This window comes from Neopelma chrysocephalum, unplaced genomic scaffold (genome assembly GCF_003984885.1).
Source record: "Neopelma chrysocephalum unplaced genomic scaffold, ASM398488v2 Primary Assembly neopelma1_45, whole genome shotgun sequence".
In the NCBI taxonomy this organism is placed as follows: Eukaryota; Metazoa; Chordata; class Aves; order Passeriformes; family Pipridae; genus Neopelma; species Neopelma chrysocephalum.
Genome location: NW_020897704.1, coordinates 4,339,828 through 4,361,173, shown reverse-complemented (window position 1 = coordinate 4,361,173; position 21,346 = coordinate 4,339,828). Strand labels below are relative to the sequence as shown.

The 21,346-nt window shown below is 44.5% G+C and overlaps 1 protein-coding gene across 3 annotated transcripts in view; it reads left to right on the top strand.

Moving 5' to 3' along the window:
- Positions 1 to 12,369: 12,369 nt before the first annotated feature.
- Positions 12,370 to 21,346, top strand: part of TRABD (TraB domain containing) — a 32,159-nt gene continuing 23,182 nt past the window's right edge. Inside the window, exon 1 of one of the 3 annotated variants that reach the window (XM_027679220.1) lies at positions 12,370 to 12,420. The gene's annotated coding sequence lies outside the window, so the exon portion shown is untranslated. Of the gene's footprint in view, positions 12,435 to 12,888; positions 13,120 to 21,346 lie in introns of those variants that run through there. The other 2 variants (XM_027679221.1, XM_027679219.1) reach the window with 2 other exon arrangements.

Sequence of the window (21,346 nt, the reverse complement as noted above, 5' to 3'; positions counted from 1 at the left end):
TCAGGTCAGAGTACCCTGTGGTTCACACCTCTGTCAAAGTCCTTTGGGACTGAATTCTGAGGTTTAATTGTGTTTCACTGGTAGCATTTGGTTGGTTTCTTCCTGCTACAGAATTAGGGAAGGAAAGGAGTTGCTTTATGTATCACATTTTAATACACCTGTTTAACGTACAACCAGAAACTCATAGTTGCCAAAGCATTAATATAAAATAATCATAATTGGAACATCACCTGTTCTTTATTAGAGGCCTTCATAATTTAATTAGCAGGAGGATGTTATCATTCCTGTGTTTTGCACGTTCTCTTTCACCATTTTACAACTTTAGGCTCTTCATCAGCTTCTTGACAGATCAAGTCTTAGATAATTCCTCAGATTCTCAAATCTTCTCTAAAGATTCTCAAATCTTCATGTCAAGATGTTCTAGGAACAATGATTTCCATGCTCTAGAAATGCTCCCCAGTACATTGCATAATATTACTCATTTTAGCACTATGAGTAATATGAGTCATATTGACAGTGAAGAATAAAAGCTCATGGCAAAGACAAACTAGAGGTCTGCAGATGTGGAATTTCATAATCAAAGGCTAAAAAGTGATAATTTTCACAGTTTCACACCTAAGTGAACATTCTGTTTTGGGAGCTCTGAAGGTGACATTCCTGAAGCTGTATTTCTTCTGAAGCAGTGAGTCTCCTCTGGCCAGCCATCCGTCAGCCATGCAGAGAAAAGTCCTTGCCGTCCTTGAAATGGGTTGCCATCTTCCAGCCACCTGTTTTGTCTCTTAGGATTTTACACCTTTTTATAGCAGTGTTTTTTCCTTTTGAATCCTTGAACTGCCAACTAGCCATATCTCAAAACTACCAGCTGCTGTTTTGCGTTTCTTATCTCATGTCACTGTGTACTTTCTCATGATGGAGCAATTTTTTCAGAAGTTTGTCAGAGCTGGTGCTATCAGAACTAGGTCTTGGATCACAAACAGCTGAAATCCGCAGGAGAAGGGCTAGACTAGCTATGTTGGGCAGTGCTAATGAGGGGCTACAGACCCTTTTCACAGTACAAACTTGGGAATGCTCACTCCGGACACTGTTGAAGCCTGCCTCAGTTTCAACAGGCTTCAACACCAATAAAGAACACCAGTAACCAGTATTTCCTGTTACCCTTACAATTCCCTGCAGTGAAAGCAGACGGGCAAAATACTTTAGAACAGGCTTGTACAGGTATCTTGGGATGCATTACACCACGTACAAGTAGTCAAAATATGGGACATATGGGCATCTACTTTACTATTAATAGCAATGATCAGATCTCCTTTGGATTAATGATTTACTTCTAATGAGTTTTTTACCCTTAAAATAGAGTACAAAATTTTATTTTAGCTGTACCTTCACCATAACTACAGGAAAATATGATCCATGCCCCGAGCAAGTCTCTCAAGGAAAATTCAGTGCACTTTCCAGTTACCCCCCAGAAAATTATTACGTGCTGGACATCAGATATGTTTCAACACTACTATATCGAAATGGTATGCAGGCTAGGTTCGTGGCAAAGTATTAAAATACCATGTCAAAGGAATAAAAAAAAGAAGTAGATCTTTAAACTTTTCATTTTAGGAAGCAATGGGAAGACAAGAAAAGATTAAACATTGCCAAATTTTACACTTGATCTTAAAAAGATTTCAATTCCTACTAATTCTCAGTTTCCACTTGATGTATTAGGAGCTGAGGGTATCAAGTATTTAATGGGATCTACATAATGTGCATATTGACAGCAGTTAAGTGTACTTAGCAAGTCATCATTCATATAATACTTATGTACATTTATCAATACAGATTTCCATATATGAATGAGATTTTCAAGATTTGCTGTAGCGAAAATCTCTTCTACTTTTCACTTGGTTGGTGTAATTTTTTATCACCTCTGCTGGGTTTGAAAGCTAAAGATCTTGCTTCTTTAAATCCCTTTTTCTTTTCCTATCTTATCTTAAACGAATGCCATGATACCAATTGTGGAGTAGCCAATCCAAAACAGAATAAATTAGGGTAAATCAGGGAGTCATGTTGCATAGCACAACCACTTCTCTGCCTAGTTTTATCATAACAGTGGAGGCCTTCAGCTCATAAATGCTGATGCAGGATAGTGGTGTAAGGGAGAAGACTGTTCCTCTCTGGATGCATACAATAGACCACAATACACCATGTAATTTTATTTTTATATGTAATCAATGGACAGTAGAATTTTTAGTAATATTCTCAGTGTAGCTTTATAGAATGAACATCTGTCATTGCCAATTATATTAAAATTACAGTGCACACAGCCTGATGTGTAGAGGTGATCAATATGTTGCCTGTAATGTGTTTGTATCAACAAATATCTACCAGTAGTCCCTTGCTTCCTACTGGTGTTTGGCACAAGGTTGATGGGCAAAAGGAATATTTGGTTACAAGCAATCTTTATGCATTCTGGGTCCTTGAATGAGGAACTGGGAAATCCCATGCATAATTACCATGACTGAAGCATCTAGCAGAAAACTGAGGTCCAGTGAAAAGGTAGGTATTCTAGCTGATTCCCACCTGCACAGGTATCTTCTTTGTCTCTGCTGTGTTTCTGTGTTTTGGCAGATATTGCCATCACAGGTAGAGGACAAGGTGACCACACATACTCTGTGACTGGTTGAAGAGCACCATGAGACACAGACTCTTATCCTGGGGTCACTGAAACCTGTGTCCTTGCTGAGGTGAATGGTTAGAGCATTCCTGTAACACAACAGTAGAGCAACAGAGGATTTTCCAAGCCTTGGGGTCCAGATCCAGGGACTTTTACAGCTTCCTTGAATTGCTCACATGAAGTGCACTGTCCTCAAGCAAGCATTGCTCTTACCTGCTGTAAAGGTCAGGAAAAGCTTATTCAAAGGAAACAGTCCATGTGCAAACAACACACCACACTGGCATTGTTGCTTTAATCAGGGCAATCATTTGTCAGCCTGCCTGTCTTCTCTGATACTCAGATATGAAGAATCTTGTTTAGCTCTCCTGAGATTGTAAAACCTTAAACATTCTTACTATAACTTTCTTTGAAAAATGCCTGTTGCACTATTCATTCTATAGCTTGCCTGTACGCAATAAAGCATTAATTAATGTGATAGAGATTATGAGAACTACAGGCAATTTTCCTGGAGTTTCCTATATGAAGGACTGCTGAAAACTTTCCTTTTTTTTTTTTTGTGAGGCAATTTTCATGGACTTTTAAAGTTACTGATCTCACAGGTTCATAAGGGAAAACTCCTGCTTAACTAACCTAATTTCTCTTTTATGACAAGATCACCCATGTAGCTGACTGAGGGAAGGCAGTAGATGTGGGGGTTTTTTTATTTCAGCACAGCTTTTGATACTGTATCTCACAGTATCCTTCAGGACAAAATGCCCAGCACACAGCTAGATGAGTCCATAATACACTGGGTGAACAATTGATGGGTCGGGCTCAAAGAGTTATAGTAAATGGGGTTACATCAGGCTGGCAGCCAAGCACCTGGGGTGCCCCAGCGATCAATTTTAGGGCCAGTTCTCTTTAATGTTTTTATAAATGATCTACATGCAGGAATAGAATCTACATTAAGTATGATGATGATACTAAACTAGGAGGAGCTGTGGACCCCCTTGAGGGCAAAGAGGCCTTACAGAGAAATCAAGATAGACTAGAGAGCTTGACAATCATTATCCATGTGAAATTTAACAAGAGCAAGTGCAGGATTCTCCACGTATGGGGTAATCCTCGTTATACATAACACTGTGGGACAAGAGGCTAGAGAGCACTCCCTTAGAAAGAGATCTGGGGGATTAGGTCAATGACAAGTTGAAATATGAGTCAGCAGTGAGCCCTAGCAGACAGGAAGGCCAACCATCTCCTGGGGTGGATCAGGCAAAGCATCACCAGCTGGTTGAGGGAGGTGATTGTCCCACCCTGCTCTGCACTGGTGTCGCCTCACCTTGAGTGCCATGTCCAGTTTTGGATGCCTCAATATAAGAACTGCATCAAACCATTATAGTGTGTCCAGAAAAGAGTGATCAAGATGATGAAAGGCCTAAAGGGCATGACTTATGAGGGGCGGCTGAGGTCACTTGGCTTCTTCAGCTTGGAGAAGAGAAGGCTGAGACACGACCTCATCACAATTGACACCTTCCTCAAGGGGGGCAAGTGCAGGGGGAGGTGCTGATCTCCTCTCTCTGGGGAGCAGCGATAGGACATGAGGAAACGGAACGAAGCTGCCTCAAGGGAAGTTCAGATTGGACATAAGGAAAACACTCTTCACTGGGAGGGTGGTAGGTCACTGGAACAGGCTCCCCAGGGAAGTGGTCATGGCACCAAGACTGTCAGAGTTCAAGGAGCATCTGGATGGTGCTTTCAGCAATATGGTTTATTTTTAGGTAGTCCTGTAAGGAGCAGGGAGTTGGACTTGATAATCCTTGTGGGTCCCTTCCAACTCAAGATATTCAATGATTCTATGACTCATAACTACCTAAGCTGAAATTTCCAGGGCAGCTATTTATCTGAGTCTGAAATAGAATTTTTTAACTTCCAGCAACTACAGTTCCTCAAAACCTGTTTTGAAAAAGGTTAAGGTAAAAGATACTGTTTATCTCCTTTAAAAATAGTATTTTAACCACCTCCTTATAGCACTTCCAGACTTTGGACTACAGACTTGAAAACTGGCAAAAGACTAGAAAATTGGGGGGATCGTTTTCTGTAATTTGTCAGGGATAAGAAAATTACAATATCCAACATTGGAGAAAAAGAGAGTTCTTATTTTACATAACTTATGAATTGAAAATTTTCACTGATTCTTAACTATACATAATTCTTTCTTTACTCTTGAAGAGGAACAAGGACTACTGTAGCCAACTCAGGGGTGTTTAATTCTTCCCTAAAATAAAAAATACAGTAAACCATCCTTACAGAATCTTACAGATTCAAAAGATGCCTCTTTATCTTTGAGCTAAAGGAGGATTTCTGCTACACAATAATAACTTTATTGTTCCTAAGCAAGTAGAAACATCAGAATGCACCTCTAGGCATACAAGGCTTGATTCTTCCCTGCATAGAAAGGTTACTCATTAAAAGCAAGCCCAAATTTGAGTACAGCAGTATTGGGTTGATGCAAAACCAGAGTAAACACAGGAAACAAGACCTGTAAAATTTCATAGGAGCATTATCTTACCTCCCATCATCCTTCAAAATATCTAGATGCTATTTTTATCTGCCACATCTCTAATTCACCCCCTTTCCCTGTTCTCCATCAGATTTGTAGACAACTATCTCATTAAAAGAACAAGACAATTGGGGAACACATGCCCTTTATCTTCCAAGTTCTTTAGGGGCACTAAACTCTGATTGAAGGGTATATATATATATAATGGCCAGTCTTCGCGAACGAAGATTTGGGGAAAGGTCTTTTACCTTTCCAGCCTGCGCAATGGATTTTTAGGTGAGACACAGCCTGCACTGAACTGAGCCCACCCTTTAATCCTAAGGTTCATCTGCCGGGGCCAAGCAAGCTTGGACAATGGCAGTGAGGTCCTCAGGACGTAGGTTTGTTTAGAGTGACCTTCTCATAGATGGATGGCCTCACAGGGCTAATGGGTTCCATCTGCCCGGGAGACCGAGGAATCGAACCCAAGTTGCAGCAGTGAGAATCCTGCATGCTAACCACTAGGCCACCAGGGGTCTCTGATTGAAGGGTGGTAACTCTTTAAACCACTCTACCAGGACCACAAGCCCCAGAGCAGGTGAATGGAAGCTGTTAGTTTTGATCATGTGATAATTTTCACCTCTTTTTTTTTTTTTTTTTTTTTTTCTTTAACAGAGTCCTTTTCAAACTTGTTGTCTGTGTTTAACCAGTAAGTTCTCTACCTTCTCAGAAAGCATTTGGCTTTAGATGAAATTGCTGCATCCAGATCACAAGCATGTTTAAGAACCCCCTGTTCCACATCTTCGGCTTAAGCTCAAAAAAGCAAATAAGCAGCATTTATTTGTCTTGAGGATGTCTCCTTCCTTCCTTTAACTCTTATTTTTAGATGTATGTGTCAGAATTTTCTGCAGAAAATTTGAAAGCATTTTATTTCTTGGAGACTGCACCTTTTCATTTCAAGGTCTATTAGAGGACACAGACATGCGAACTGATATTTTGACTCAAATCCATGGGAAGTAATTGAATATTCTGATATGCAATAGCTATAAGTTTGGATTTTATGTTCTGATTCTGCATTGTACTATTCCCTACTCCTGAAACATGTACACAAACTCAAGGTAACATTAAGATGGCCTAAAGATTTTACTAGCAATTTAATTTTTTTTCAGGAGAAAGGCATTATGAAGGGGCCTTTGGGAAGTTAAGCACTTTTCCATACAATTTATGAAGGCAAAAGCAGCTGGGATTTGTGAATCAGAGTTCCTAGATATCAGTAAGAAATGGATTGTAATCATGTGACAGGCTTGATTTTTTTAAAAATCAAGTTACATAAATGAAGGAATACAATACTAGCAGTATTGAGGCTCTCCAGCCTTAGCTGACTCCCAGCAAGCTCCTAGAGTCAGGTCCTGTAGCCACTGAAGTGTGAAAGAACTTTACCAGGGACTTCAGTTGTGCAAGCCTTGTCCTTAAATGAACGCATGTACACATAAGGACTCTTACAAATAGGGCTCATGCAAATAGGGGAGCTGATGAGCAGGCAAGTTGATTACAGCACTTTCACTGATTCCCCATATGGACATAGTACGTGGGGAAACGTTTGCACCACCTGCTCAAATTAACTTACTGTTCTTTGCTTTGAATGATCCCCTGGGGAAACAGTGGAGAGCAGAAAGGACCCGTCTCTTTCAATCCCCAGCTCAATTTGTTGTAGAACAAGCTGTTAGTGTTTATGTATGCCTCAAGGTTTGTGAGAAGGGAGGAATTTAACAGAAAAAGTACCAGTGCTAAACCAGTGTTTTCAGTACTTTAAACCAAGGATCTGGACCCATAATTTTATTCCTTATGTCCACATCTCACATTGACATTAGCAATGATTTTCAGTACTTCATTATCTGGTCTTTATCTTCAACTCATTTGTTTACTTATTTACAGGGATTACACCCAAAGTCTCCCGTAATGCCATATAGCTTTCAAATCTGAGGCAGACAAGTGTGTGTTCAGGATTGCAAACTGGCATTAGCCTAGATTTTCTGCTCTGTAGCTCTAATCCAGTCTGTTATTAGTTGAAGAAAGCACTGCATGATTTAATTGTTCATGTGTAGGAACAAGACCATATATAATAGGTCTGTTGTATCTCCTTGTCTTCTAAAGCTTATGGGGGTTAGGCTCTGTTGTGGGACTTGTGGTTTTCTCTGGTGAACAGAAAGATTAATTTGAGCAATCATAGACTCCCTCACAGAGGCACATCTCCGGTTTAGCTTCTTTTCCAGCCTTTCCTGTAGAGAAGCAGAAGCTCTGATTTGCCTCCTGGACGAGGAAAGCCCACATCTCACAACCATCTTGCTGTCACAGCAATGCCACGTTAGTTGCTCCACATGCCTCCCACACAAACAATCCCACAAAGAGCCCTGTGCTGATGCAGCTTTTGCTACCCAAGCTGTGTTACCTACAACTACTAGGAGTGCCTTTACATTGCACTGTGCTCTGCAGGTCAGCTGATGGAAAGGGGGAGAGCAGAGAGTACGAAGTAGAGGAAGAACAAGGGAGCTGCAGCCCTTCTGGACCCTTTGCCAGCAGCACCATCCTCTTCCACGTTCACAGGAAGGCAGGCTGCACGCCTGCCTGTGCCCATGATGCTTCTCCAGCACAGCAGCTGGGGCTGGACCTGGGCTGCTAAAGCCTTGCTCACAGTCGTCAGCTTACCACCAAGTTTCCCTTCGCAGCAAGCACTCATGATGAACTGGCCCTAAGCCTCATGTAAATTTTAAGGGTAAGTTGTAAAGTCTAGAGGCGGTTGAGCTAGTCCAGTGTGTCGTTTGGTTCTTCTGATTTACCAAATCAGCTTCGTTGGAGCCAGTTCCAGCCACACACAGCAGCTTAGTTGTTGAAGCGGTGTTGAAGGAACAACTCCAAGACTTTCCCAGCCTCAGGAGCAGATACACTGGTGCCGCAGAGGGCACTGGGACTGCCTGGCACTCTTGCCATGGCAGGCTGCCATCTCTGCACTGCCCGAGGGACAGAAGGGCTGCATCCCTCCTGGTCGCACAGAACCGCACTCCAGCTTCCCTCTCTGCACCTTGTGCGCGGTTTAGATGATGCTGTTTCGGAGAACGTGAATATACTCCATACTCGCGATCCGAGAGAGTGAAACACGCTGGAGCTGGACCTCGGGTGCTTTGCTGAGCGATAACAAACATGCAGCGAATGAGAACGAAATGCCAGAAACCTGCGTCTCCTCCAGGGAGGACGGTCAAATAAATTTAGCGGAGCTGGTAGTCATTCTGCCTCTGCTTTCTTCTTCTGCCTCGCAGTCTGGAATGGATGGGTGGTCTCTCCCACAGTCACGCAGGAAAGGAAAATGACGGGGAAGGCAGTGGGATGTCGGGGTGCCCCGCTGCTGCGCTGACGGCGGGCGGCCGCCAGAGGGCGCCGCAGCCCCGCGGCAGCACCACCGCCCGCCCGAGTCGGCCCGGCCCGGCCCCGGGGCTGGGAACGGCGGAGATGGTGGGAAGGATTCTACGGAAATGGGGGGGAGTCAGCGAGGATGGGCCCAGGGGCGTTTTCCAGGCAGTGTGCAGTACGCCCCCCAGCCAAGTGTCCATGAGGGTGGGACTTGTGGAGAAAATCGTAAGGCTCCCTAATGTAGCGAAGGCAAGAGGAGACGTGACAAGAAAATTGTCCTCCAGACCCACAGATAGCAGGGCATGAGCTGTTGGACTTGGACACAAGCAAACACCAGTTTAGGTCAGACGCTGGAACAACCTTCCTAATGCTCAGTTTTTAATGGTAGAGTTGTTTTGGTGGTAGTGTTGAATTGCTTGTTATTACAAGTTCTTAAGAACCTGTTGTGACAGGGACAGACCTATGGCCATCCAGGAAACAGCCTGGTGACTTCCCTGGCAATCTGCTCAGGGGCTGATGCAAATGTTGCACCGGGTCTCTATTGTGTACAAACCAGAGATCACTGAAGACAATTGAGCTACTCTAGCTAATGTCACCATCACTGCTATCAGTTCTCTAGAAACCTCATGTAAAAATAACTTGTCAAGAAAAAGAAAGAGAGAAAAAGGGATGGAAGGGAAAGAAGGAAAGAGAGGAAGAGAGGGCAGGCAGAAGTGCACTTAGCTTCCTGTCCTTGCTCCTATCCCATCCTGGAAACACCTATGCCTAAGAACAGTGGCATGTGCATGAGGAGCCTTTCTGACTCGCCACACAATAAAACTACTTCAGATATACTGTGTTGTGGCTGGTAATCATTTAGTGAGGCTTAGTCTCAATTAAAAAAAAAAGGGCATTTTCAGTAGAGTCGAAACACTGAAGAAATCCATGAATCACCTACCAAGCCCTCTCTTCACTGCTGGCATTTGCCATTGATTTCAAAACAATCCCACATCAATGGCAACATTTAAAGAAGACATTTGAAGTATTAAAAATAAATATTAAGAATTTACATGTTACACTAGGCCACTTAGCAGACAACAGTGACCCATCCTGCAATTGCTAATAAATGGATCGTTTAATTACCACAACCCTCTCTAAATACAGACCAGTACAGTCACGCAGGCTCCCACAGAGACATCACAGCTTTCAGAAGGATCCCTGGCACAGTCCTAGCACAAGGGCACCTCTAACAATAGTGCTGGCAGAGGTCTTCACTGTTCGATAAACTTCCTCTTATCTCAGCACTCCCTCTTCACTTTCAGAAGTGTTGTGCACCACAGACCAGGCTGAAATAGCACAGGCAGAATCTCTGGCCACACTGTTTTGTGTCAGTAGAGACCTGCACCTTGCCTTGGTCCTTGTAAAGGCACGTTCAACCACCGCAGTTCTTGCTGAGCAAGCAAAGGAAACACTGCCTGAAGTAATCGTACATGAAAGCACCAACACTGTTCACATAATCAGGGTGCAGTATCATGAGCTAAAGGAAAAACAGGTCAGCAAGGTTCACAGTATTCCCACACAGACAGGGCTTGCCAATCAGATCAGATCAGGTGAGGTCCTTCCTGCAGGCTAAGGCAGTGTTCCCCAAGCTCTAACTAAAAAATCATTGAACCTTTGCAGCTGAAGCAGTGGGAAGCTTGGGAACACATCTGTAGTCTATCAAGGGATTCACAGAGTTTGCACAAAACACCAGCGGTGGGCAGCGGTGGTGCAGCAGGAGGAGCTGCAGCTAAAAAAAAGCAGAACAGTCACTTAGGACATACAGTTTGAACCAAATATATTATACTGCAAATAACAAAGTTTGTGTAAGCCTGGCATACACTGATAGTTGAACAAATCTGAGTAAGAGAATAAAACCTGCAGTCAGCAGTGTAAGAGACACTACTGCAACTTGAGATCCAGGTTGCTGAGCAGTGAGGCCTCTCACGTGCTGCTTAGCACACGTTCACAGGGCTATACCTGCTACGGGACAGCCCCACAGTGGATCTGATGCCATGGAAAGCTTGTAGTAGGGCAAGGCTGATGCATGGAAGAGATGGGATTAGAAGCAGACTCAGAAGAAAGCAGCTGTGGTCAGCAGGGAACAGCTGCATCTAGAAATGGCACTACTCAAAGGGCAGATGTCCTTGGATGCCAAGAAAGCCATCTGGCATGCTCCCCAAAAGCAGCAGCCAATTTGTTCTTTTATTTAGTAGTGTCCCATCTTTCTCGGTGGCCTTCAGTGACCAGTTGTGGGGAAAAAAAACCCAAACAAATGTGTTTGGAATTGGTTGAACAGCACTAGATTAAAATGCTCAAAGCGAATTTTTCTTCCTTTTCTGTCAGACACTGGATGGCTTTTTTTTCCCCAGAATTGAAGGTCTGCATAGATTATACCTTACTTGGTGTGTTTTGATTTCATTATTTTCACAGATGAAATGCCTGCTCTGTGCTTTTACAGCAAACTGAAACTATTACTACACAAAATGGGAAGTAAAATTCCCAACTGTCTCAACATGTCTGGACTTGATTTCTACATACCACATACTTCCAAAGCTCAGCCCAATCCTAAACTAACCCTGGCTGTGAAACAAAGAAAAGTTAAGAAAAGATCAGAAAACATATCCTCAAATCTGTTCTAATGAAAATGTATTAAGACAACAGATGTGTGCTTAGACTAAATGGGTGCTTTAGCAATACTGTCATTGAGCTGCCAGAAAGGGAAAAAAAGAAGGAAAAGGGATAGAGACAACAATCAGTCGCTATAATCAGCTCGACACATCTTTCCAGAAAAAAATGTTTTCTTGACCAATAAAAGATTTGTATGTATCAGCCTGGTAATTTGAAGTCTGATTAAATGCCAGCTGTGCTTGAACAGGTGGTGCAACACAGATTTTTCAGGTTTCGTGTGTGAAACATTAACTCTTCTCCAGCAGGAGAGGCCCGCTGTGAAGAGAGAAAGTGAACCGCCAGAACAGCCGTGGCAAGAGCAGGACTGCTCATCAAGGAAGTCACGGATGGCTTCAGAGATGACGTCGACTGGAGTGTGATTTCCCTGCGATTTCAATCTCCATTAGACCCACGACCACGGCATGTTTTCACACGGACACCCCGTACAGTCCCACACCTACGGGTTCCCTCACATTTTTACCCATTTCCAAAGCACTCGTAAGGACAGCCACGCGTGGGCCAGCACAGCACAGCTGCCGGCAGCCACGGCAGGACCGCCGGCGGGGAGGCGCTGCTGGCTCCCAGTCCGGGACTAGAAGGTCGGTGCCAAGCCGGACCTCCCGCACCAAGCTGGGCTCGGGTGAGAGCGGCCGCTGAGCTGCTTCAGCTGGCCAGGGAGAGCAGCCTCAAAGAGGACGTGGCTCAATTCCCGGCCAGAAGGCCCCTGTCCCTCAGGGACGCTGAAGGTGCTTCGAAACCCGCTGACGGTACTCCCGGACGCTCCCGCTCCGCCTCGGGGCTCCCGCAGAAACCCCAATAACTCGCGGCGGCCCCTCCGCGGGTACAGCCCCGACTGGCCACCGGGAGCCGAGCGGACACGGGGCTGGAGCGGAACGGCAGCCGGCGGAGGAGCCGCGCGGGGCGGGACAGGGAGGAGGAACTGGTAGCTGGGAGCTGTAGTCCGCTGCCGCCGCTGCCCCGCGCCCGGGCAGAGAGCGGGGACTACAGTGCCCAGGGTGCCCCGCGGCGGCCCCGCCCCGGCGCTGACTCCTGCAGCACGTTGTCCCGCGAACACGCCCCGCGCCCGCTCCGTCCGCAGCACCCCGGCAGCGGCGGCTCCGCCGCTCCCGCCGCCCGGCACGGCACGGCACGGCACGGCAGGTCAGCGGGGCGGGGGGCGGCGGGGCCGCGCTGGGGCCGAGCCCCGTCGCGGCGGGTGCGCGGAGGGAGGGTGTGCCGCGGTTCTCCGGGTGCCCCGCCGGAGGGGAGCGGGGTGCGAGCGGTGCGGCCGCGTCCCCTCTGTGCGCCCCCCTGGCACGCGCCTGACTCTGCCCGTCCAGCTGCCGGCCCGGCGATGCCGCCGGGCAGCGCTCGCTCGGGCGGGGAGGTGGCCGGGGAGCTCCCGCCGCTGAAAGCGCTCCCCGGGCCTGGCGAGAGAGTTGCGGGCGGCGCTCGGCGCCCCCGGGGAAGGGCGGCCGGGGCCGGTCCGGCGTTGCCCCGCCGGTGACCCCGCGGGCGGCGGGGCCGAGGGGCCTCCTGGGCGGGGGCGGCCTCCAGGCGGGCGGGCGAGCGAGCTCCGCCTCGCAGCGGGCGGGCTAGGGCATTCGGCCCCGCTCCGGAGGGGAGGAGGAGGCTGGGAGGCCCCTGCCCGTCGCCTCTCGCCGGAGCCCCGCGGGGAGGCCCCCGCTGCCCTGCCCTGCGGGAACTTGCGGGGAAATGCGGCCCTTGGGGCCGTTTTTGAGGTGCCGGGTTCGCACCTTCGTTACGGCCGTTCCCTGGGTTGGGGGGTCGCGGAGGTGGCAGCGTGATGTGGGCAGAGCTCTCCGTGCTGCTGTACCTGACCCAGGTGTTTGGGGATAAGGGCGTGGATTTGCTGGGTTCTGACGGGGAGCTTCGGAAAAGCCGAGACTCAGTTTTTCTTTTTTCTTTTTTTTTCCCTTCATTAAACAGTTGTGGCTTTCTCGGAATTCACCTGTGATAATAGTTCTAATTAACCCAAGGTCTCGAACATAACTCGTGTCCCAGGCATAGCCTAGGCCTCTCTCTTGAGGAAAATACATGTACCGATAGAGGTATCCATACAACAGAGGTGTTTATGTTTTTGCTAGCTTTCAGGAAGAAAGAGAGTATTTTTCTTTGGTAAAACTTTGCAGAAAGTTGCAGCCGATGAGTTGGAAAAGCGAGAGGATGGGATGGGCTTTTACAAGTTAGATGCTGTTTTGCATATATGGTGACAATAGTAGTCCCAAGAAATATCGAAGGTGCCTGGAGTGACCTCAGTTCTCCGAGTTGTAGGGATATGTATCTGTTCACCTACTGTTCAGCTCATTAATGCAGGTATTCCTTCTTGGAAAACTAACAGATTAAAGCAAAAAAAATTTTTAAAAACCCAGACCCAACAGATTTCAGGGGCTTACCTTGCACAGTAGGGGAAAAACACATGTCCATTTAATTATCCTAAGCTAAATGAGTTTATTAATTGAAAATTCTGGGTTGTGGCTGTAGCATTGATTTGTGCCCTGCTGTTTGTGGCTCTCAGTAGACTTTCAAGTTTCAGTAACTTGAGTTGCTGATTGTAAATATCAGCTATCACAGTGTCTGGCACTCTTGCATCTTAACTGTAGACTTTAGATATTAATTTGGTGGTGCTAGGAGAGTTAGATTTATTTTTCAGTTCATTCTTTCTTCCATATGGTAAATATGGTGAAACATTGCTGCTGCTGCCGCTACAGCTGTGAATAAAACGTGCTATTGGCATATACTTGTGGGAGAGTCATACCAGTGCTTTTTTTAAAATAATACTTTTTGGAAAGCATCTTCTTTTTCCTTATTTGCTATTCTGAAAAAGTGAAGAAAAAGATTTGAGGCAGCCTTTGAAAATGTTGAAATGAGAGCAGGCCAGAGATATGTGTACTCCAGATTTAATGGGAGTGGTGCATAACCGTGTCTGTCTGAAGTGATATCACAGCATGAGCTTTACCAGCCAGTGCCAGTAGGAAAGAAGGATTCTGCAGCTCTCCTTCTTCTGTCAGGGAAAGTCCACGCTGGTTAGCAGTACTGGTTGTCTGTCATAAATTATTTAGTACAAAATCTCACCAATATATTTTCTTGATGAGGGTTGTTACTAGATTGGAAACCTATTTGCAAATGCCTATGTGAATTGTTTCTGAAGTCAGAAACAATTATTGAAGGTTTTTGTGAAGGGCCACTCAAATTTGAGATGTTATGAACATATTAGTTAATACTGTCATTCTGTATTTGAACTTAAAACAATATTTATCTTCCTTCCTAAAAAAGGACTCAGGGGCATATAACTTTAATATTAACCACAATTTATAGATTTGTACAAAAACACGCACGCACTCAGAGATAAGTTGTCTTCCTTTACACTTCTTTTTCTAATAAAAAAGGAGTAGAGGAGCTGTTTTGTCCTTCTGCCTCCTTCCTTCCTCTGCCTTCAGTTGACCTGCTCAGCAGTTTTGATCGAAATCACTGAGGGTTGCAGATACTTAGCACATCCACATGCAAGAATTTCAGTGTCCTGATGACTCCACATATCAGGCTGCAGGAGACACTACACTAGAGCTCTAGGAGTTCGTGTTTTCAAGTGGCTAAGCCCTACAGGCTGTCTGCAGAATAACCTTGTACAGACAGTGCAACCTGATGAATGTATGTTGAGAGGTCTGTGTCTCTGTGCAGGAAGGGTGTGCATGCTTGTGAGAAGGAGCAAGAACCTGCACCACAGCTGAACAACACCATGACTGCTGATGAAGTTTAAAAAAAATCTCCAGTCACCTGCGTGGTGCATCTGGAGATCCAGATCTTGTCTCACTAGGGCACATGTCTGGTGTGTTGCACAGCCGGGAGCTGTCCTTCAGAAGGACAAGAATACAGCTCTAAGTACAGTGTAGGCCACAAAGAAGACCTGTGAATGAGGAATCCCTATAAGGAGTTGCTGAGGGATTTTCTCATTTCTTCGGACAGCAGCAGATAATCATGGAAATAGAGATAATCTTTTGAGAGAAAATTTTATTTTTTTTTAAACACTGAACTTGTCAGGTGCAGGGTGCTTTATGTTTTAAATGAGTGGTGCAGCAGCTGCTGGATGGACTTTGAAGCAAGACAGCTTTCCTGGTTAGTGTGAATGTGTCTGTAGTACTGAGGGATTAGCACTATCCTGGGGCTCCTGTGTATACAGGCTGGAATTTGCTTTCCTGGAGCTTTGTCTCTCTTAGGTCTGTCTTGAAACCCGACCCTCTTTCTTCAGTTCCCTGCCACAGTAGAGCTGTGTGTCTTTGCTTGTTGCCAGCACTTGGGTCCGTGTCATGTAACTGTTTTCAGCTTTGTGATCACCTAATGATTTTGAGAGTAGATCAGCTTGTTCCCAGCTATTGTTTGGTGACTAGGATGGAAGGCAAAAGAATACTACTGATAAAATATTGTGCTTGGCAATTGGGCAAAATTATTTTGTCCTACAGAATCCCAATTTTACCTTCATAAGAATTGCATTTAAAAGTGTTTGTAAGAAAAATGAGCGTCTGCCAGTACTCTTGAGACCCAGCTTCTGCATATCTCAACAGACAGCCACTGACATGTGAAATATCAGTGTGTATGTGGAATTTAAAACAACTTCTCCAAGTTTTGTGGACCACAGTCCAATATCTTCCAAGCCAATACTTAGTTGTCCATGGCAGAACTTCTTCACCCTTCTCCTTTGCTTGCTGCTTGTAGGTAGGGAGTAGAGTGGAAAACCTGCTTTTTGTAGAACTCCATAGAAACTACACATGCAGCAGCTGTGCTCTTTTCCTTTTGTTCTGCATGAGAGTGTTTTGGAGAGGGTTTCCCAGAATCAGAAGTATCACTTGGTTCATAGCTTTAAATGACCTGGAAGGAGAAGATGTACTGATATCTTACTCCAGTCTGCTGATCGCAGCAAAGTCTAATAAAATTATTTTGGTTTCAGATCTTCCCTGAATTCATATGATTCATATTGGAATACAATAGGAAAGTGATTTGGATTGATGTGCTAAAACTGTCAGTTTCTGAGTTGGGTCCAGACTTGGGCCAGTCACTGTGGTCTTTCTGTCCCACGTTTCTAAATTTAGCAATCTCTTTACAAACTCTTAAAACAGGAAGGATTTGGGCAAATGTTTGTTCTCAATTCTGCTGTGCATTAGCATCCTGATTCACCTCATACTTACTCATTTCATCAAGTCGCCCTGGTCAGTGTAATAGCAATAACTTCTAAAACCCTAAAACATATGAGAATGCCTTCTTGTCTTTCACTGGTAAACATGTTTTCTGTCCATTCAGTGTCCCAGGACAGATACTCTCATGTTCCAACACCTCCTTTCAAACAAAATTAGTGTAGTTGTCTGTGACTTTTATATTTTAGCTTCTGAAGCATGCAAATGGATGTTGACTCCAGTGTGCAGGTACCTGAGTTTAGGCTGCATATATCTACACAGTTCATTTTGCAGGAACATTGATGCTCAGAGGGTAAAATTCTCTTTTGAAATTTGTGAACTTCTGAGTCATGAGAAACCAAAGCCACGCTCTACAACCATCTGTGATTACAGAACCAGTTGCTCAGTTGAGTTTCAAAGGCGTGGGTTGTGTCAAAGAGATAACATGCAATATGTGGAGTAGGTCACCTTAGTGATAGTTTTGAAATACATTCCAATTTCTGAATTTGTGGCTGTTGCATTAATTGGCAGTCAGGTTTCAGCTGATTCATCCTTCTGGGTATGAGCAGTCTATCAACAGAGAAGACACCATTTGGAGTGGATGATTGTTTGTAAACATTTGTAAGACTTCCATGGGTAAGTATGGAAAACGCCTCATCAGTCTTAAATCCTCTCCTTCCATTGCAGAGGATGGTGCTGAGACCTAAGTGGGTATCTTTTAATTTGGTTTTGCCCTCTTACTACGTTAAATGTTAAAAATGGAAGGTGCTTTGTTAGGCATTCCAGACAGCAAGTAATTAATGACTGCAACAGTTTGTCAGTGAGAGAAAAGTTGGGTCTGTATCTTCTGAATATACCTCTTCTGTTTACATAAAGTAAGTGGTCCTTTTAAAGGGTAGCAGCATTCAAATGAGATGTGCTTATGCTTATGCAGTGCATAAGATGACTCTGAAGTGTGCAGGCTATACCAATATATACCAGGCTAAACCAAATATCCGTTGCTAGTGAAACTGCAGGTTTAAAGGATGAAACACAGCACACTTAATGCTCATACATTTTTATTGCCAAGCTGATGGGAACTGTGTTCTGGCCAGGGATACTGGTGTTAAAGGGCTGGCACACGGGTCTGTTTGTGACGTAGTCTTTTGTGTGAGCCAGTGGCGTATGTCCAGCTCAGGTCAGTTTTATCTCAGTTGTAGCATGACTTGTGTGAGGTGTGCTGTATTCTCTGTGGAAAACTCCCGCTTTGTTGTTCAACAGCTTGCTCCAAAATTCTGTCCTTAGCCTACCTCTTGTCTTTCCCACAATAACTTTAGAGGAACAAGGATGAGTGGGGTTGATGTGTTCTATGAGGAAGTGCTATCCTGCAGGGTGTGTGGGGATCTTAGAAGAAGGACCAATGAGTAATAACAAAGGAAAATTCAAATTGCAAAATTGAAATGCTTTGAAAGTTCCAGCAGCCTTCTAACTGCTTGTTTAGCTACCAGAGGTCAGGCTTGTTGTAGTAGTTTAGTCTAGGCCTTCCTTGGTGACCAGTTTGTAACCAAGGAAGTGCCCATATTACCCGGTATTCCCTACGATTTTTACGTAAGCCAGGAGTATAAGAAGAAAGGAGGAGAGGTCTTCGGTTTCTTTCCTTCCGGTGGCTTTGGAGGTGCAGACTCCCTGCTGTTGAGTCTGTCGGGTTGGACAGTGAGGCCTGGTAAGGCCTTGTCGACCTTGGGAGGCGGAGGTTGCCGGCAGTCGTTCCAGCGTGACTTTCTGTTGTCCCAAGGAGAGTAGTAAGATATTCTTTTGCTAATTCTTTCAGTTGCTAGATCTTGGGCTGTCGATCATGTATATTTTATTTTGGTTTTGTTCCTTTTTTTTCCTTCCCCCTTCCCTTTCCCTTTTCCTTGGAGTTGTGCATGGTATTTCAACTGTACATAGCTGTATATATCATAAATACATTTATTTTCATATAAGTTTGGCTAGTTTGGATTTTTCATAGTTTTTTTCCTTAACCCTGAGCTGGGGGTATTTCAGTGTTGGGTCTGGGACTCGGCGGGGAGCCAAGTAAAACTTAGACACTTGTAGACGCATTTAAGCATTCATACACCTCAGTTCCTCATTTGTAAAACAAGGAAGTACATATAATCTGATCTCAGAGGCTACAGGATTAATACTTTGAGTATTAAGACATGTAGGTACCTTCTGCAATCCTCATGAATATTGTAACTATCAAAAGCATTAATAGATGCATTTAGATTTGTTTGTCGGGGGATCAAATATAAAAATTGTTGCCTGTCCCTTTCAATAAAGGGTGAAACAAGTTGTGGTAGTTAGGTGGCTCCTAGTTTCTTTTCCAGCTATTCTGATATGTATGCAGCTCATAGGAAGTACAGAGCAATTATAAGATGACACAGAACTTTATTTCCCTCTTGCAGCGTCAACATGTTGAGGAAAGCAAATGCTGCTTCTGAATTTCTTTATAGTTCAGCAGGAGGAAAACATTCAATAAAAATCTTTTTAAAGAGTAGCTGACTATGTTGTTTTATAGGTTGAAGCATGAGAGCTTTTTGAGAACTTTTTTATCGATTCAGTTGAAATCACTCTCTGAAGAAAGCAAATTTAAACAACACAATAAAAGAAGAAATGCAGCCCTGCTGTAGGATATCTTAACGAATTGCCTGTCTATTGCCTGTGTTGTGCTTGAATTTTCTCACTGAACTACATCATTGAAATTAAACAGGAAAGGGTATTTGTTCTTTTACTTGCCTTGCTAGAACCCCTGATTTGTGAGTGTGCGTACCTCTTGTGTTCTTGAGACTGCAAGCTAAGAGAGTTTCAGATACCTAAATATGCAGCTAGAACCGAAACCCTCTGGTTAGCTAAGACTACCAAGTATGAAAAATGAGCCAGTAGTTCATGAGCATATTTCACACAAAGAGGAAGCGCTGCTGAAGCTGTTTTATATTAGGAAAGCTGGAGGGCTGATGTGACATAAGCATGGCAGGGAGGTCTTTCTCACTCTACTTGATCAACCTCTGCAGGATAAACATTGCTAGAAGATGTTGAACTTGTTCTTTTCGGGGGAAGAGAATAAGACCCATCTGCATGGGAAAAATACAGCTCCTCTTCAGCAGTGCTTTTGCCAGTGTGGAATGGCTGTCTTGTGTGTGCTGTCAGGACAAGAAGACCTTGACAGGAAATAGGTGCCTATCAGTAGAGATGAGTAATGGCTAAATTCTAGGCTTGCAGTTCTTTTGGTGGTCTCAAAAATTCCTCTTTGGTTGCCTAGGTGTCTTAAGAGTTGGGAAAAGGGCTTCATTTGTTCACACATGTATATACGAAGAACAATTTTTAATGACCAATGGATGGCAGGCTGCCTTGGACTAGCAAAGATGCCACAAGCACAAGAATTGCATTTGCTGGGGAAAAAAGATGATTGAATTGGGAATTCAGTCATTAAGGAGTCCTTTCAAGAAAATTCCAGAGGCAAAGCCTAGTCTTCGTGGATCATAAGAAGCCAGATCAGACTCCTCCTTCTTTCCTTTAGCTCCAGGAATTTTCTTGGTTGCACTCTCAGCAGGAGAATGAATCCCCAATTAAGACAGTCTCCTGGCAAATAAGAGAACAGACATACTTTCTAATCTCTGATCTTTGTGAGTGCCTAGAAGCTGCATCTCCCAGTTTGTCTGAAAGAAGTGCACTGCCATGTCTGAGATTTCCAGTGTGTGATTTATTTTGTGAGGGCCTCTTACAGGCCTTTGAAGTAGCTGGAGAAGGGGGATTTGATTGGTTTCACGTGTTCATGCCAAATCTCATGGTAAGTAGAAGAACTTGAGGTTATGAGATGTTGTGGTATACATATTATGGAACACACTAAATAATTGTCTGAACAGCTTCTTTTGCCTGTGGCTTTACAACTTGGGATTGAATTTCCTTCTGTTCCCTGGCAGGTTCTGCCGACCACATCTTTTTCACATCCATCGCCCCCTGTAATCCTCAGTCATCTCTTTTTCCTGGAGGTGCGTTGCACCTCTAAATGACTGTGAGACTCTTCCTGCCAAGTCTGTTTAAAATTCACCTATGGGTTAGCAAGCACAGACAAATAAGTGCCTTGTTACCTTCATCATTTCTTTAGGAAGTTAAACTTTCGGAAAAAAGAAGAAAACACAGGTTGAGAAGTCAAGCTCTAAGAAATTTGGAAAGGCATGGATTTAAGTTGTTCAGATGTTTGCCAAGATTTGATCTGAATCAGCACCTTTTCTTGCTGTTGGACACGGTGGAAGGAAGTGCTTACAGATTCGTGTGCTTCAGTTTGTTATCTGTGTAACAGCAAGGTATGTTCAGTCTTCTCTCAGAGGTTTCAATTTTATATTTCAAGTATCATGGCATACAGAAATCGTCTATGAATACATGGATGTACAGGGATAGTGTCTTTTCAATGTGGATGAGCTGGGTTGGCCTGGAGTCCAAGGTATTTGACTAATGCCCCAAATATGGGGGAACGGCCTTTTGCCAGTGCTGCTGAAGAGGATGCTGGCTAGCTGAGTAGCCAGACTTGTCTGTACTCTGGTGAATGCAGAAACAGGTCTTCTGCATGGAAAATTTCACGTCTAGTGGAACTTTAGCAGATCTGAGCACCTGAAAACAAGATCATAGAATGTCCTGGGTTGGAAGGAATCTTAAAAGTCATCTAGTTCCAACTCCCTGCTGTGGACAGGGACACCTGTCACTGGACCAGTTGCTCAGAGCTCCATCCAGCGTGGCCTTGAACATTTCTGGGGATAAGCCATCCACAACCTCTTTGGGCAACCTGTTCCAGAGCCTCACCGCCCTCACAGTAAAGAATTTTTTCCTAATATCTAATCTAAACCTAATTTCTTTAAGTTTGAAGCCATT